This window comes from Peromyscus leucopus, chromosome 1, assembly GCF_004664715.2.
Source record: "Peromyscus leucopus breed LL Stock chromosome 1, UCI_PerLeu_2.1, whole genome shotgun sequence".
NCBI lineage: Eukaryota > Metazoa > Chordata > Mammalia > Rodentia > Cricetidae > Peromyscus > Peromyscus leucopus.
Genome location: NC_051063.1, coordinates 107,864,020 through 107,881,610, shown reverse-complemented (window position 1 = coordinate 107,881,610; position 17,591 = coordinate 107,864,020). Strand labels below are relative to the sequence as shown.

General features: G+C 38.6%; 1 protein-coding gene across 2 annotated transcripts in view; it reads left to right on the top strand.

Moving 5' to 3' along the window:
* Nucleotides 1-17,591, top strand: part of Gab2 (GRB2 associated binding protein 2) — a 157,170-nt gene that overhangs the window by 76,256 nt on the left and 63,323 nt on the right. Inside the window, exon 2 of one of the 2 annotated variants that reach the window (XM_028877439.2) lies at nucleotides 17,048-17,249. The exons of the other annotated variant lie outside the window; for it this stretch is intronic. The gene's annotated coding sequence lies outside the window, so the exon portion shown is untranslated. The remainder of the gene's footprint in view (nucleotides 1-17,047; nucleotides 17,250-17,591) is intronic. 2 annotated transcript variants of the gene reach the window in all.

Here is a 17,591-nt window from a genome sequence, read left to right as displayed (position 1 = left end):
AGCATGAACTTGGATTTTCTATCAATAAATCCAGTATTGGACAGCATAATTCTTTTGGTAGAATTGTCAAGAGAACTCTCTCCCATGCCTCCTTTCTGCTATGTACCACCCATTGCAGAGCTCTAGCCTCTGCTTGACCCAACCTTATTGAGGGGCTAGTTGACTTCTATTCAGGGGGCTACTGCCTCCTAAGTGATTGCCCTCCATGAGGCCCGTGGGCACAGGCTTAAGTGTGTAGCTCCTCTGGTAAATGTATTGTACCTTGGGTATTTATGGAAAGAATCAACAAACATATGAAGATGATGTGAAAGCAATCCATTGAGCAATACTAATACCCATGCCTGGCCCAGGGCCTGGCACAATGCAGTAGTAGCTCAATGAGATTTTGTTGAATAAATTATCATTTTAGATATAATAGATTTACTATTGTAAGCATGAATTTGAAGCCCAGTTCAAATGCTGCCTACTTTGTTAAACTGTTCTTATATCAAATACAGTTTTTTTTTCTTCTATACCAGGACAGTATAGGAAAGTTTATGTTATAGTCTTCATTAAAGGCAAAGAAATAAAAAAAAAAAAACCTTTCATTTCCATTACCCAACTCTCACAATTGCCCTATTAGATTATCATCTTCATATTAAAATTGGAGAAACAGGCTTAGGTACATAAAGTTTAGAGACAATTCTTAAGCACCAAATTAGCTCCAGAACTTACTTTTGGCTGCTAAATTTTTCCTGGGTCAATATATTATACAGATTTAGTTGTGTTCAGATTTTTATTTCCCCAACAAGAATGAAGCCCTTTTTATCTGAGAACAGTCTCCTACTATTGTACATGCGTCGTAGAGTATCATTTAAAATTAATACTGAAAGTAAATTATCAATTTTTATATTCCATGCTAGAATTGAAGAAATGATCAATGGTAGAATTCCATACAAAGTAATTGGAAAGAGAAAAAGATTTAGATTGTACACAAGCCATTAATGTAGAGAGTTCCCTAACACTTGTTCTTAAGCTGGACTGTAGGACATAGCCCTGTGGGTCCTCTTTCTGCTGGCTTATGTGAGGCCCAGGTTTGTACCATTGGGTACAGCCTTTGCCCTTCCTGCATCTTTGAAGCTGCAACTCCGACATACAGCATAGACTCCAAGGCAAGGAAGGCAGAGCACTGCAGGCTTCAGGCCACCAATCTCCCTAGCTGACTGAGATTCATTGCTATAAATATCTCAAGTTTCTATTAATACTCCCTTTTCAATGTGAGTTCATTTAAATCTGCTGTTCTCTAGGCTATTTTTAACCACACATTCTTGGGCACGGGCCTGGTTCTGGTTAAGAGATCATAACTTCCATTTTGGTTTTTACACTTGCAGGAATAATAGGATCTCAGCCTTTTTCATTTCTCTAAGGAGAAATGGGCTCCACCTGATGTTTGAGGGAGCCAAGTGACAATTCTTTGTTATGAAAGACTATTTATTCCATACAGGTTTTGTTCGTATACCTGTCCCCTGACCACTGATGCTTATAGTGCTCCAGAGGGTACCATCACACACAGTACATGTTTCCACCCACCCTGGGTAATACTCCTGCTGGTTGAAAGCCACTATATCCCGATAGCTTGACTCTTCGTGTTGGAACTAGGTAAGTCTTGAGAAAAGATGCTTTTCAGGTGCAGTACAGCTCCTACCTTTGTAAAGCCAAGAAGCAGTTAAGGCACTGACATCATATCTCCTTGAAAATTGGGCTAGTGACACCAACTGAAAATCTCTATCACTCTGTCAAGACAGGTTTTAATCGCAAGGCTTTATTCTCTTCAGATTGCACAAGGACTGAGAGTGGAGGCAGGGTGTGAGAGAGGGTGACTGTAAATGAGAAGAGGGCTGCTTTGGGAATAGTGGAAGATACTGTGGAATTGATGGTGGGAATGGTGACACACCCTTGAAAGTATGCTAAAAGCCACAGTACATATACTGTTTTATGTGATTTCTCAATAACTTAGCGTGTGTGTGTGTGTGTGTGTGTGTGTGTGTGTGTGTGTGTAGGGATGTGTAGGGGTCGTGCACGTGGTCAGAAGACAACTTGGAGTTGGTTTGTTCCTTCTACTGTGTGGTTTCTGGGGATTGAATTCAGTCTTGGCAGCAAGTGTTCTTACCTTCCGAGCCATTTCACTGCTCCACATTTATACATTTTATGGCATGTGGATCAGAAACTAACCTCTTCTAAATTTTAAAAGTCTGCTACTTTCAATATTTTCCCACTTATTTCAGTTTTCCAGGCTTAGAACTTAAAAGAGTTCTCAGTCACTTGCAGTTCCTCTTTCTCTCAGATTCCATTTCTAATATATCACTAAGACCGAATTACTAAGTAATTTCAAATCCTCCCTTTCCCCTCTCTGCCCTGCCACTAACTTTACTGAAGTACCATGCCCTTGCCCAATACTTTTATGACCTCTCTTAATTTCTCATTATTTCCAGTTTCTTCCAGCCCCCATGATATTTTCAATTATGTCCTCAACTTTTTATTGTGAAATATAATATGCATACAATGATTGTATAAAATACACTATGCCATAAAGGAAAGACCCATAGCTGTTACCAGCAGCCAGGAAACTCTGTATGTCCCTTCTCAGTTAATTCTTACTGTACCCCCATTCTTCCATTCATTTATCATGATTTTTATGGTCACTTGCTTGGTTTTATTTATTTGTTTGTTTTTTGTTTGTTTGTTTGTTTATAGTTTTACCATAAGTATAAATTTTTGAGCAATATTGTTAATTTTGATTTTGAACTATGTTTAAAATAAACCACATTTTCACTCCTGATTCCTTTTCTCTACTTCATGTTTTTGATATTCACTGTCTCTTTTGTGAGTGACTTTGTTCACTTTTTAAAAACAAGATCTTAGCTGTTTCTTCTCGTCATGAAGATACTAAGTTCAAATTCCTTGGTGTGTCACTATTCAAGGCACTGAGTGACCTTCTTTTATGGTTACTTCATTGCTTTGGTGTCTCTGTCACATTCTTTCCTGTAATGCATCAAAGAACTTGCCACTTCCAAAGAAGCCATGTGTTTCTATTGCTCCAGGTGCTTAAATTTTAGACTTTCTTCCATTCTTTCATTTTAGCATATCCTTGACTCCTCTCTCATGAAAGAATAGTTGAGTCTCTGTTCTATCTTCCATAATTGTTTGAAACCATTCTCTCCTTGGTTATTTTACTTTGCATTTCATTTATTTGATACACACATGTATGTAAAGGTCATAGGACAACTTACATGAAATCGATTCTCTCCTGCTGTGTGAGTCCCAGTGTCAAACTCAAGTCGTCAATCTTGATAGCAAGCTCCTTTATCCACTGAGCCACCTCATCAGCCCTTTTGCTTTTTGTTTGTTTGGTTGTTTTTAGTTTTTGATTTTTAAAAATTATTCCTATATTTTAAGGTTTTTTTTCCCTGTTCTCTCCTTCTTAACTTTCACAAGATATTTTGTATAAGAATAACAAATTGTTTATTGAGGCTGGCAAACCAGATTTGAGACTTAGATAAATATTAAGTAGAAGTTCAATACATTTTCTCTTTTACCCACTTAGCATAACAGATACTCAGTCCTGTTGGTGAGGTCTTTAATGGTAGCATACTACTTTTAAAGCATCAGTGTAAAGGATGCAGACTATTTTGTCAGCCTCGACAGTCTCTGAAGCCTGTCTTGGTGATCGCAGTTTATCAGGTGTTCGGTGTTTCCAGGGGCCTATTATACTTGTAAAGAATATTGTCTACTTATGCTTTATTTCATGTTTCATTTAAAAACTTGGAAATGAAATCACAATCAAATGTTACTATAAATTTGTTTAAATTTTGTTAAACAGCATAATTGAGGCTTGCGCCTAATTCCCTTGAATAATTCACAGATTTTAAATAGTAAATATACAAATACAGTGATTGAAAATCTGTTGTGTTTTATGCTTAATCTCATCCTAAAACGGCAATACCTGCATTATTTCTGTACTTCTTTGTATGCTCTCTTAGGGTACTGTTACATTTATTGTAACATTGTTCCAATACTTAAGTTATGTGGATTTGAGTTTCCCAAAGAAATGGCCAGAGAATAAAATAGCCCTACCTGAATAAAAAGTGAAAGGAATTTCTTCTCAATTGGCAAGGTCATGGGGTCAGGTAGTAAGCTGATTGATATTTGGTAGAGGCATGGGTCTTGGCTGCCTTCTTATGATGATTGGAGCCTGTGCCATCGCTTATGACACTGAGCTTCTTCTCCAGTAAACTTCTCTTGCTATATTAATGTGACTCATATTCTTCTTTTGTACTCTAGTTTCTTACCTTTAGATGAAGAATTCCTTTGGTCTCTTAGTTGGCCAGAATAATAAAACACTGTCCAGTCATGGTGGTATTGTGACCCGAATGTCAATGTTAATGCCTCAACACTTGAATGACAGAGACTTCAAAACATGATCTAGGCAGGGTGTGGTGGTGCATACCTTTAATCCCAGCATTCAGGAGGCAGAGGCAGTTCCAGGATAGCCATGGCTACACAGAGAAACCCTATCTGGCAAAACCAAACCAACCAACCAACCAACCAAACAAACAAACAAACAAAAAACATGATCTAGAACTGGTAGCAGCAACATCTAAAAACTTACTAGAAAATGAAAAGTCTAGGCTGGTGAGATGGGAAAGGCACTTGCAACTGAGCCTAATAACCTGATCCCCAGCAGGAGACTAGAATTGACTCCTGTAAGTTATCCTCTGGCTTCCACACACATGATGTGGTACACAGTGTATAAGCATGCACACATTCATACATTCACACAAAATAAATAAAATGTTAACAAATTAATTAAAAAAGAGAACTGTATAAATTCTCAGATTCTTCTAAATACCAGACCTTCTAAATCAGAAATGCTTGGAATGGGGCCCAGAAATCTGTGTTGGAAAAAGGACTGTAGGTAATTCTGATGGATGCTAAAATTTGATAAATCCATCTGGAAAATAAGAGAATGGTTCATTAATTTAGCCTACCTTGCAGGCTAAAGTGTTGCCCTGAAACACAGTGTTGAACTCAGCCTTCTTGATCAATGTACATGAATACTAGTGCTTTTAACTGTTGGACTACTATTTTATTGGCTGTTGTGGTGGTTTGAAAGAAAATGGCCCTCAAAGGGAATGGCACTGTTAGGAGGTGTGACCTTGTTGGAGCAGGTGTGATCTTGTTGGAGGAAGTGTGTCACTGTGGAGGCAGGCTTTGAGGCCTCATATATGCTCAAGCCACTCCCAGTGAGACAGACCACTTCCTGTTGCCTGTGGAAGATATAGAACTCTGAGGTCTCTCCAGCACCATGTCTGCCTACATGCTGCCTTGCTTTCTGCCATGACAATAATGGACTAAACCTCTGAACTGTAAACAAGCCACCCCAATTAAATGAATGTTTTCCTTTATAAGAGTTGCCCTGGTCATGGTGTCTCTTCACATCAATAGAAACCTGAACTAAGACAGCTATTATATATGATCTTAGTACTGGCAAGTATTTTATCCTTACGTGTAGCCCCTTTATTGAGTCTGTCTCTGAACATATAGATAGAAGTAGGTACATATCCATATTGTTTACCAGCCTTGTTGCTTACTAGGAGAGAGTATTCAGTGTATTGATTCATTTTCCTCATAAAAATCTATTGAAAACCTGAAATAACTATTTGCATTAGTATGGATTCTTCAGTGAAATGAATTAAAAAGTTAGATGACTAGATCATGTGGATAGGAAAGACAGGACTAAGTATAGGAATTGATTCATGGAGGTCAAGAAGTCCCATGACATGTCATCTATAATCTGGAGAACCGTGGAAACTGATGGCATAGTTCATTCATAGTTACAATGCCCAAGGACACAGAGGGAATCCTATATCTCAGAATCAGAATGCCAAGAAATGAAATACTGTCAAAAAACTAAATTTAGACTCTGATACTTATTCAGCCACAGTGTTCAGTCACATATAACCAGAGAAAGATAGCTTGAAGTAAAGATTTCTTGAGATGAAAATGCCCCAATGCTATATTTTCCTGAAGTTATCAGCATCTTCCTTTGTGTACAGACAACTGTGAACCAGTGAGGTAGCCAATAGCAGATTGCAAAATTAGAAGGAATGCTTCAACTGGGCTAGACAGATGGCTCAGCAGTTAAGAGCAGTGACTGCTCTTCCAGAGGTCCTAGGTTGGAGTCCCAGCACCCACATGGCAGCTAGCAACCATTTGTAAGTTCAGTTCCAAGGATTTCCATGCCCTCCTCTGACCTCTGCATGCACATGGTACATAGACATACAGGCAGGCAAAACATCCATACACATCAGATTTTAAAAAGAAGACAACAAAGGCTTTGGGGCAACCAGAATTCTCCCTTTATCAGTGGAATACTCTCTTTCCCTGCCTAAAAACTCAGAATTCACTTCTGTCTAAAATCCTGTTCTTCAATTTGCTACCAATCTTATAACTTAAAGTCGATATACATTATATAGAACACTATTAGGAATTTTTTACTTTTTATTTTTGTAATTTAAATGGCAAGTCTGGCTGGGTATGATGACTGACACCTGTAATCTTATTATGTAGGAGGTTGAGACAAGAGGATTGTTGTGAGTAGAAAGCCAACCTGGGATACAAAATGAGACCTTGTCTCAAAAGTGGTGTGGAGGGCTGGGGAATGTGGGGCAGTGTTCTCTCTCTCTCTCTCTCTCTCTCTCTCTCTCTCTCTCTCTCTCTCTCTCTCTCTCTCTCCCTCCCTCCCTCCCTCCCTCCCTCCCTCCCTCCCTCCCTCCCTCCCTCTCAAAACACAATGTTATGGTCTGGTAAAAGAAGACTTGAGTTCTTGTCTCAGCTCTACCATGCATGTCCATCCAGGTGGATACTCTTTTCTGGTCTATGATCTGCAAGATGATGAAGATATTCCCTTTACTGTCTCTGACATAAAGCAATTTTAAAAGTACAAGTAAGAACTGATATTCTGAGAGGTCATCAGAGCTGAGCATTCCACTTGCATTAACTTAGTACTTTTTTGTGTATGGGGAAGGAAAGGCTCAATCCCCACCTTTCCTCTGAGAATAAGGAAAAGTACTAGACATTTGAGTAGACTCTTGGAGGATTAATAGGATTCTGACAGATATTATCCCAAAGACACAAAATTGCAGGGCTTATTTTACAAAGCTATTTGGTTTGCCTGTAGTCTAGAATGTTTAAAAACAGAGTGAGAAAAGACAGAAAACCACCCCAGGAAGCATTTTGCAGCCAAATGAAAGGAGGCCCTGGAGTGCTGAGCAGCTGAGGCTTGGTGCTGTAGGTTAGTGCCTCCCAGACATTGCATCATATTACACCAGGAAAATAATATTTTATTGTCAGCTGCAGGTACCAGGTGGCCAGAGGGGACTGACCCTACAGCACTAAAGGAATAAAAAGCATTTAATAGCTTGGCACATTGTCAGTGAACAGTTCTGTGCAGCAACAAGGTTAACAAACTTTATGGAAAAGTTTTCTCCTTTCCTCTCTCCAGAGCCTCAGAGTATGTGTGATAGACTCGAGCTCTTTGGATTTTGCACTGGGAGTTGCAGAATAGGTCAGCTCATCACTGCATATCATGTGGACACTAAAAGGGCAATGGATGAGTAGTTTCTAGTGACTAGGAGAAGGGGGTTGGGGAGTGATTAGTCATTCACGGGGTTTTTTTGGGGGGTGGGTGATAAAATGTTCTGGAATTAAATGATAGAGATATTTATGTAACATTGTGAATATTCAACAAAATTGTGAATTATATACTTTAATTTTATGGTATATGAAGTAAATTTTATGGTATATGAGTTGTATGTCACTTTGTAAATAATAGGAAAATGTTATTTATAACTTTACCTAAGTAAGTTTGGTAATGTATGAGATTAATAAGTTCTGTAGAGGATGTATTAAATAAACTGATACCATCAGGTATGGTGATTTGTCTCTAATGAGGAGGACTGAAGTTTAAGGCCAGTTTGGAATACATAGGGAGAAACTATCTCAAAAAACAAACGGTGACTCCCTGGATAAAAGCACCTGCCACCAAGACTGGCGAACTGAGTTCTATCCCTGAGACCCTCATGGTAGAAGGAGATAATTGATTCTTGTATGTTGTCCTGAGACTTCTGCATATACACTGTGGCACACATGCATCCCCATCTACCCACCCCACTCCACCCCCATGCAATCATGGGCACATAAATACATAATACATATATTTTTAATGTTAAAAAATACCAAAAGAGAATAAAACTCTGAATAGCCTTATTTAAAAATATAAATAGCACTATTTAAAATCATTTAATGCCAATTTTAAAACTTCCATTAAGAAAACTCCAGGCATGTATAGCTTCTCTGAATTCTAGCCAGCACCTGAGAAAGAAATCATTCCCAAAATAATGGAAATAAATGCAAAGGATCTAGAATAACCAAGCAACTTTTTAAAAAGAGGAAAGCTGGAAGACCCAACATTCCCATTTTAAAGGCTTGCTATAAAATTTCAGTAAGATATTGTGGTACTGGTATAAGTATATACTTGTGGTACAAGTATAAATAGAGAGAAAGATCAATTGAACAGTAGAGTCTAGAAATAGATGTACATACATTTCATCAATGAATTTTCAACAAAATGCAAAGGTAATTTGATAAAGAAGATAATTTCTTTCCAACAAATTGTTCTGGAACAGCTGGATATGGGGGGGGGCAGGCAAAGAACATGATCCTTTACATTATATACAAATGTGCATCAGATAAATATAAAAGGTAAAATTGTAAGATATATAAAAAAAATAAGGCAGGAAGGCTTTGACTTTGAGGTCAGAAAAGGTTCTTAGATAAGACAAATAAGACAGATAAAACCTTGAAGTCTTTTCTTAAAATGTTAAATTAGTCTTCACCCAGCATTCAGGAGACTGAGGCAAGGAGAATTATAGTGAGTTTTAAACCAGCCTTGACTACAGAATGAGATCCTGTCTGAAAGATGGGGTAGTGGGGAGAAGGAGCCAGGAGAAGAGGAAAGGAAAGAAAGGGTGCTTCATCAAAGTCAAAGACATTTTTCTTTAAACAATATCAATGGCAAAATGAATATAGGCATTTATTGTCAATTAAAATTTTTAAAAACTAATTAGAAGACCAAAAGGCAAGCCAAGGTTGAAATAAAACATTAGTCCCCTTTAAACACACACACACACACACACACGCACACGCACACGCACACGCACACGCACACACACACACACCCTGTGCAGTTTTTGTTAATTCTAAGGATAGACTCTATACAAAACATGTAAAAACAAACTTTTTAAGGCTGACTTTATGTGAATGAGTGTTTTGCCTGCCTATATGTTTTGCCTGTGTGTATGCATGTGCATCATGGGCATGCTGGTACCTACAGAAGTCAGAGGAGGATGTTGGGTCCCATGGTAGTTACAGATGATTATGAGTCACCATGTGGATACTGAGAATCAAACCCAGGCCTTCTGTAAGACTGTCTAGTCTCTTAACACTGATTCATCTCTCTAGCCCCTAGAAATCTTATATAATTCATTAATATGACAAAACATAGAAATGAATCTGAACTCTTAAGATGGCTGAATTTTATTCAACACAAATTATACCTCTATTAAAAAAATAAAACCAGGAAAGGAAGGATGAGCCTGGGGCTGTTCTAATTCTGTGTAAAGGCCTCCCCTTACATACTAAACGAAAGTCTTCAGTTGCTCTCAGAAGTCTGTAGAATAGCCTGGATGGGAATATTTTTTAACTATGTATACACTCCAACAGTCAGAGTACAGTAAATTGGGGTTGCACAGAGTCAGGTCATTTACTTGATTACCTGACTTAATCACCTCCCTCCTTCCATCCTTTGAATGACTACCTCCATTTTCACCAATATGGCCAGCAAAGAAAAGCAGACACCTGAAGAGCTCCATGCCCAGTTCATTTGTACCTTGGAAGCACTTTTTATACCTGCTCATGACCAGCACATTCCATTGTGTATTGTATTTAGGTGGGCAATACAAAGATTCCAGAAAACATTGGATTGTGTGATATGTTCATGTATATGCAGTCTAGACACCTTAAGAGACTATCCAGAAGCTCTCCCTTACATAATTCAACCCTTGTCTTTACTTGTAGTCTTACAGTGTCAGAAGTTAAACAGGCCAAACATGGGTTTTACATAGATGAGAAAACAAAGGCCAGAGCAGGAAACTGTTTTCCTTCCCAGGTTCATATTCTAGGGACAAAGCTAGAGTGTAACCCAAACCTCCAATCTCCTGACCACATTCTCAGAACCACATCCCAGCAGTCATCACTAACAACTTTAGTGTAAGTTTCTGACAACAGTCCTTGGATATTCTGTACTAGATTCTTTGAGTTTTGTATTCATGGACTCCAGAACTACCAGGACTGAGAATTCAGTGTACCTACTTGCATTTTGGATAGGTCTCTGATCCTGATTCACATCAAATTTTAAATACCACTATTGCAGACAGTGCACTAGTGAGAGGATTATGACAAGGCTAGAACACAATCAGATATACTTAAACTACAGAGTCTGATTTGGGGGTGGGATTTGATGCAAGAAGTCTCTGTTCCCAAAGGAACTATTTAGCTGTATTTATGGGTATTATTTGTCTACTTTTCACTTAACTTTGCCCAGTTTTTCCTGGTAACCTTTGCTTAACTCAGTTTTTAATATATGACTTAAATCAGACCATTAAAGGACACAACAGTGGTGTCCCTCAACGCAATGACCTTTGTTTCCTCCAAAACTCAAATGACTGGCAACAGCTTATGTGTTGCTTTGTTAATGGGAGAGGTAATTCCATTAGTGGGTTTTGAGTCCTGTGCAGGAAGGTTGACCTGGTCTTTCAAAAATCAATCTCCTAGAATGCAATGTAATTACTGACAGAAGGTTCTTTGGCTTCCCAGATATGATCTGCTCCCCTTCATATGTGTTCAGTTCACCTGGACTCTCTGTCTTTGATGTGGTGTTATAATAGCCTTGTCTCAGAAAGTTAGCTAGGATTCTCTTCCTGTCTGAAAGTCGTAATGTAGCTCTCCGAGTCATTCAAGCTGGAAAACATGGAGTTTTCTGTATTCTTCTGTAGCCCTCCTATTCAGTTCACTACCAGGATTGGGCATTGCAATCTCTGAGATCTATCCTGGATTCTGTACATTTTGCCCCTGTCCTGGTACAAACTGCCATTATTTCCTCAGTAGTAGTCTAGCTAAGCATATTTACATTCTGTTGCTACTTCAGTTGCTCCAGGCCAGAGTGACCTTTCACAGTTGTAGATAGGAAAACATTGAAAATCATTCTGGTCTCATAATGTATGAATTTTTAAGTATATGTATTAATATGTGAAAATTCCCTTATACCTTTTGTCTTATATTCCTCTCAATGGAAACTATTAGTAATTAGTTTAGAGTGCTTTTTTAAGTATTTGTAAGTTGTGTGTATGTGTTATATACACATACATATGTGTCTATGTGCATATAAATATGAGTATTTATTATAAACAATAACTGTACTTACTGCATTGTTCTCAAGCCTGCATCTTTAGTTGTTAACATATCGATTTATTAATTACTAATCCCTGTTGAGGAATTGTGTTCTGTCAGGTTAAAGTCTAAACTTCATGAAGTGTGTACAAGGCCTGCACCTTCCTTTCCTTTCCTCCTGCGGCCTCTCCCTTTGCTTACTGTGCTCCTGCCGTGACCCCTATGGGCTTCTCCTGGGCCAAGCTTGCTTCTCTCCAGTGCCTTTGCACAAGCTGTTCCCTTCTGCCTACGCTGCTCCCCACTACGTGACACTAATTTCCATGAAGTGGGCTAGTATGTCCTGGGTCCTTCACAACACACATACTCTATCATACCAAGCATCTTATAGACTGTTTTCCATGAATTTTTTACTCCCTTCCCCCACAAAATATGTGGTTATGCTGATTAATAAAATAATTGGGTTAATTGACTCATAGTAGCTTTTCTTAGTTATTAGCAAACACTAAAAAGTATATTGTTCTGTAGAAGAAATCTCATATTTTACTGCATAGTAATATTTGGCACTGAGAACAATTGAGCCAGCATATAAGACCCGTTTTTAAATTTCCCCGAACTACCTTTCTAGCCTTACTTTCAATGATTTCCTTTCCCCATCAATTTCACCAAACCTGGTTTTATGCTTTGAACAGACCAGACTTTTAAATATGCATTCATTCTCATATTCATATATTTTAGATTCTGTGTTCACTAATTATACTACTCACTAAATTTTTGAATCCCTCAAATCAATCTGTACCATGTGCCTGATTATTTGTGCCCCTTGAAAATTCATTTATGGAAATCTAATCCCCAGTATGTTAGTATTAAGAGATGGGCCCTTGGACAGTGATTGAGTGGGTCAGAAGACAAAGCAGTCACAAATGGTAGCCATGCCGTTATACAAAGGCTTGAGAGAGTTTACTGAGCCCCTTTTACATTGAAAGTACTATCTATTATGAACAGGCCCACAACACCCAAACTATTGATATCTTGATCTTGGACTGCCAAGCCTGCAAAACTGTGAGCAATAAATTTGTGCTACAGTCACAGGTATTATGTTATATCAGTGCAAGTGGAGTAAGACACTGCTTTCACAGTCAATCCTAGACTACAAGCACATGTCTAGAGCAGTGGAAAATTAGAGCTAACTGATATGCATTTTCCCTCCTGATATGGAACAAGACAATACCCTGCTTTGTTATTTAACTCTCATACTGCAAATAAATGTTTCTTCATGGTCCATTTAGTACAATGGTTTTGTGTGTGTGTGTGTGTGTGTGTGTGTGTGTGTGTGTGTGTGTGTGTGTGTTTTGTTAGTGATTCTTATGCTTTTTGTTAGTGATTCTATTAAATACTTCCAATGCTGAGGTGTTATGTGTATCTAAGCAGAAGACTGGGATGTGTTTTACTGAGAAAAGAATTATGTTCAATAAGCTTTGTTCATGCTGTTGACCCTGAGTTTTGTGCTAATAAATCAACAATATATATTAAATAAGGTGTCTATGAACAGAAACACTGAGAACAAGGATCATTTTTTTAAAAGTTAAAGAGCTGGTACTTGCCTTTAATCCTAGGACTTGGGAGGCAGAGGCAGGCCAATCTCTGAGTGCCAGGCCAGCCTGGTCTACATAGGAATCCCCAGGACAACCAAGGCTTCATAGCAAAACCCTGTCTCAAAAACAAACAAACAATAAGTGTAAGTACAGACTCACAGAAGCATAATCTTATATTTCCCCTAGAGTAATGATTCAGTAGTCACTAGTTCATTGCACTGACTTTACTAACCATAACTTCCTAGAGTATCGAGTCAATTTGACTCATTCTCTTTGCTTGAAAATTTCTCCCTGTAACATTTTTCTTTCTTTAACTGGTAGAACGTTCCATCTTTTAAGGTCCAACCCAAATATCATCTCTATTGTAAGTTTCCCTGACTCTTCCCAGGCAGAATAGGCTCTGAGAACCCACAAATTTTGTTCATGTCACTGATCCAGCACCAACCTGTATTTAATGAGTTACACTACAGATTGCACCTGCCTGTCCTTTCTGAAGACCATAAGATCTTAAAAAGCCCGACCTAGTAGATTTGATAGATGTGGTGAACTGTTGGAAGAAAGGGAGAGGAAGATTTTTGTAGGTGAGAGAAGTTTAAATGAGAATCTAGCTACCTAAGCCAACAGACCCAAGGAGAGACTTGGCTCAAGAGTAAATTTGATTTAAGACGCAAATTTCATCAGGAGTCATTTCTGTCCTACTGGCCCCCTCCTATCTCCACCTCTATCCCTATGTAGCTTAGACTAACCGAACTTGTGATTATCCTCTTTCCTACTTCTTTACCATACCTGGCACAGGATTCACCGTAGAACTCTGTTCTCTCTGGGTTAACTATTCCTAGGTTGCAAATAGCAATCCCTGAATTCCAAGCCCAAATCACCACAGCTCCCTGTGCATTGATAGAGAGAACTTGTGTTAACATATAAAATGGTGCTGGAGTTGGATCTTAATACCACTGAACTAACTTGGTTGTGTGCTGATTGCCAAGCTAACCACTATGGCTCATTGGAAGTTCTTCCCATACTTTATGGTCTACCCACTATAACCTATAGTTATTGTTGTTTCAAATATAGAACATGAGCTTTTCCTGGATGTCCATTGTGTTTCTGATGTCTGTGAAATGCTACCTCATCCAGGGTAGGTATGACATTACATTAACAGGTTAACTGTCTGAGAGCTTTGGCTTTATTCACTTTTCCTGTTTTTACCAACAGAAAAGCAAACAGATATTCTTTCCTTTTGCTCCTTAATTATGACTATCACTGTTATCTAGTACACTATGAATTCTAAGTACTGTGCTAAATACTGAGATAAAAAGAGCCCTGACCTCAGTGTAACAGTCTCGTGATTAGATAAAGCTAATTCTCGGTTCATCTGGAGCCTGAGAGAACCTTTATAACAAATAAGTCAGGATTAAGTAACTGTACTGCCTTCTCCTGGGGGTTCATGTGCCAGTTAACTTTGTACTGAGAGCTAACACCTGAATTCTAGTCCTGCTATTGTCTTCTATAATCATCAATTAGCTATAAACTTGAATATTCTCCAAAACTCTCTGGCCAGTGTTTCTCAAAGTTTATCAGAAGTTTGTCTCTATCTCCTCAAGCTCTTTTCTGGGCTCTCACTAGACTTCTGGGATAAGAAGATCTGAGGCTGTGATGTTTGTTGGTTGTATAGTATCTGCGCTTTTTTTTTTCCAATTTATGAAAAGGGAAGTATATTTACTATGCCTCACTGGTTTAATAATTAAATATTATAAGGGACAGAAAGTACATGGTATGTTGCATGAGCTCAGGAAATGCTTTCTTTGATTGCCTCAAAGTATGATGTCCCTGGAGTCCAGAGCACTTGAAAGATTCCTAGAAGAACATAGCTTCAGAGCCGTTCTGCTCCCGGGAAGAATTCCTCCAGGAATGTATTCTCTCCATGCTTATACTGGGTATAATAAGACAGAAGACTAGCCTGATATACTTTACACTAAAATAAATTAGTATATAATTGTATTCATAAGTCTGATCAAATCTGCTGTGTCTATGATTGCTTAAAGTAGAATTCCAAACCCTGTCGTTACTTGGAAGTCTGGTGGGGGTAGATTTAGAGTTAGTTATGGTGATTTTTTTTTTAAGGAAAGCAAGGAGATTTTTAAAGATAAAATATTTTGAGTTATATGAATTAGAGTTGATGTATTGAAGTGTGGTAGCCTCTGTTAGGTTTTGATGGACTGTAATCCTAACTTGACAGGCATCTCTTGGCTTATTGGCAGTTTTTGGTTTTACCTTCATCAGAAAGAGGGAAGTTAAAAGGACACACCCATTTCTAGAAGTTATGCAAAACTCTCTTCCAAGAAATGCCTTGCCCTTCTACAAGTTTAGCCACAGGATCTGGAGAAAGATGATTGGAGGCACTGAGAAAATTGTAGTCATCAGCGAAGAGTTCTGTTATCTGGGGTATAGTACCTAAGGCAAGGCAGAAGATTGTGGAGTTTAAGAAATATTTTCAACTGCCAGGGAAGAAAGTACTAGAAGGTTCTGCCTAGCTTGACTATTCAGAAGAACACAGCTCTTGCTTCCAAGAATCTGAGTAATATAGTTAAATAAGGTGTTACGATATCAGATTGTCTTAGTGAACACCATAAGAGGCTGTCCAGGATGGAACAGACTTCAGTCTCTCACCCATTTGTTAAGCACATCCTCCTAGAACACCTTCTACTTCTCTTCCTATCCCTTCTACTTTACCCTAATCCAGGGCTTAGCAAACAGCCCTGTACCACTCTTTGGGAATAGTTTTGTGAATACACGCTAGATCTGTTTACTTGTAAATTGCTGTGTTCATGCTACTGTAGATTTGAGTAGCTGTACCAAAGACTATATGCCCTGTAGTCTGCCCTTTATGGGAAACTTTGTTGATCACTACCCTATGCTGTCTCTTTTTCAGAATTTCCACTATTAAACATTCTCTAATTTTCAGAGAGGTCTAAGAAAATCCTTAGTACTTCAAGAAGAGTTCTGTTTTCTTTGATATAATACTTAAGGAAGAATAGAAGAGTCTGGAGTTTTAGAAGTAGCCTGAACTGGCCATATCCTGTGACCAGATTGGTGCCTAACCTAATTGTCATCAGAGAGGCTTCATCCACCAACTGATAAATGATGCAGACCCACAGCCAAACAGTAGGCAGAGTTTGGGGAATCCTGTAGAAGATGGGAAGGAAGGATTATAGAAACCAGAGGGTTCAAGGGCACCACAAGAAAACTCACAGAATCAACTAACCTGGGCTATAGGAGCTCGCAGAGACTGAACTGATAAACCAGGGAGCCTGCATGGGACTGACCCAGGCACTGCAAATATGTGACAGTTGTGTAGCTTAGTCTTCTTGTGGGACTCTGAACAGTTGGAGCAGGAGCTATCTCCCATTTTTTTTACTGGCTTTTGGAATTCTGTTCCTCATACTGGGTCACCTTGTTAAGCCTTAATACAAGGGGAGGTTCTTAGTCTCACTGAAACTTGATATGCCATGTTTTGTTGATATCCATGGGAAGCTTGCCCTTTTCTGAATAGAAATGGAGGAGGAATGGATGGGGAGGGGTGCATAGGGGAGGTGGGGGGAAAGGGCTGGGAGGAGAGGAGAGAGGGGAAACTGCAGCTGGGATGTAAAATGAATAAATAAATTTATTTTAAAAAGCAAAACAAACAAACAAAAATTTCAGGGCTGAAGCTAAAAGGGCCTTTAGGAAGTTCTTCCTTACAACAAAAGACAACTCCCCTGCAGGAACTAGCCTAGTTCAACTTTAATGTGTGAAATAACCTAAAAAACCAATCAAGTTCTTGTTTCATGTGTAAAGCAGAACACTCATGGGTGATTCCAGGGAATCTTCATTGGAGACTGATATACTAAGATTTTTTTTTTTTTTTTTAGATCCTTCACCATCAACAGAATACTTAAAATGTGATCTAGCCATCCTAAGTCTCAACTGGGGCCTATTTTAATTTTCTAGTTGCCAAAGAGCAATAGGAGGAAGTCATGACCTCGCTCTGCACATTTACAGACATAACCCAAAGGACAGACAGGATCACATGACATGCACTCTGCTCAACGGCCGGAGTGATGCAACTTCCAGGTCATGTGTACCCACGTTTGTGTCTCTGTGGTCTGGGGAATTGTGAAATGCTTTGTTTTCTGACTAGATTTGGGCACAAAAGGAAAACAGTCACTTCTGTTTCATCAGAGCAAGTGGTGATATCTACTTGATTGTAGACACAAATTCTAATTTTATTTTTTTAACAGTGTATTTATCTTATGTACTTCTCTAAGCATTATCTCTTCCTCTCTTTCTTGATTATTACTATTCTATTTATTTATTTCACATACTCATTTTGGTGGTTTTTGAGTTTGGCTTTTCTGTTTTTGTTTGTTTGTTTGTTTTGAGGCAAGGTCTCGACTGTGTCGACAGCTAATGACC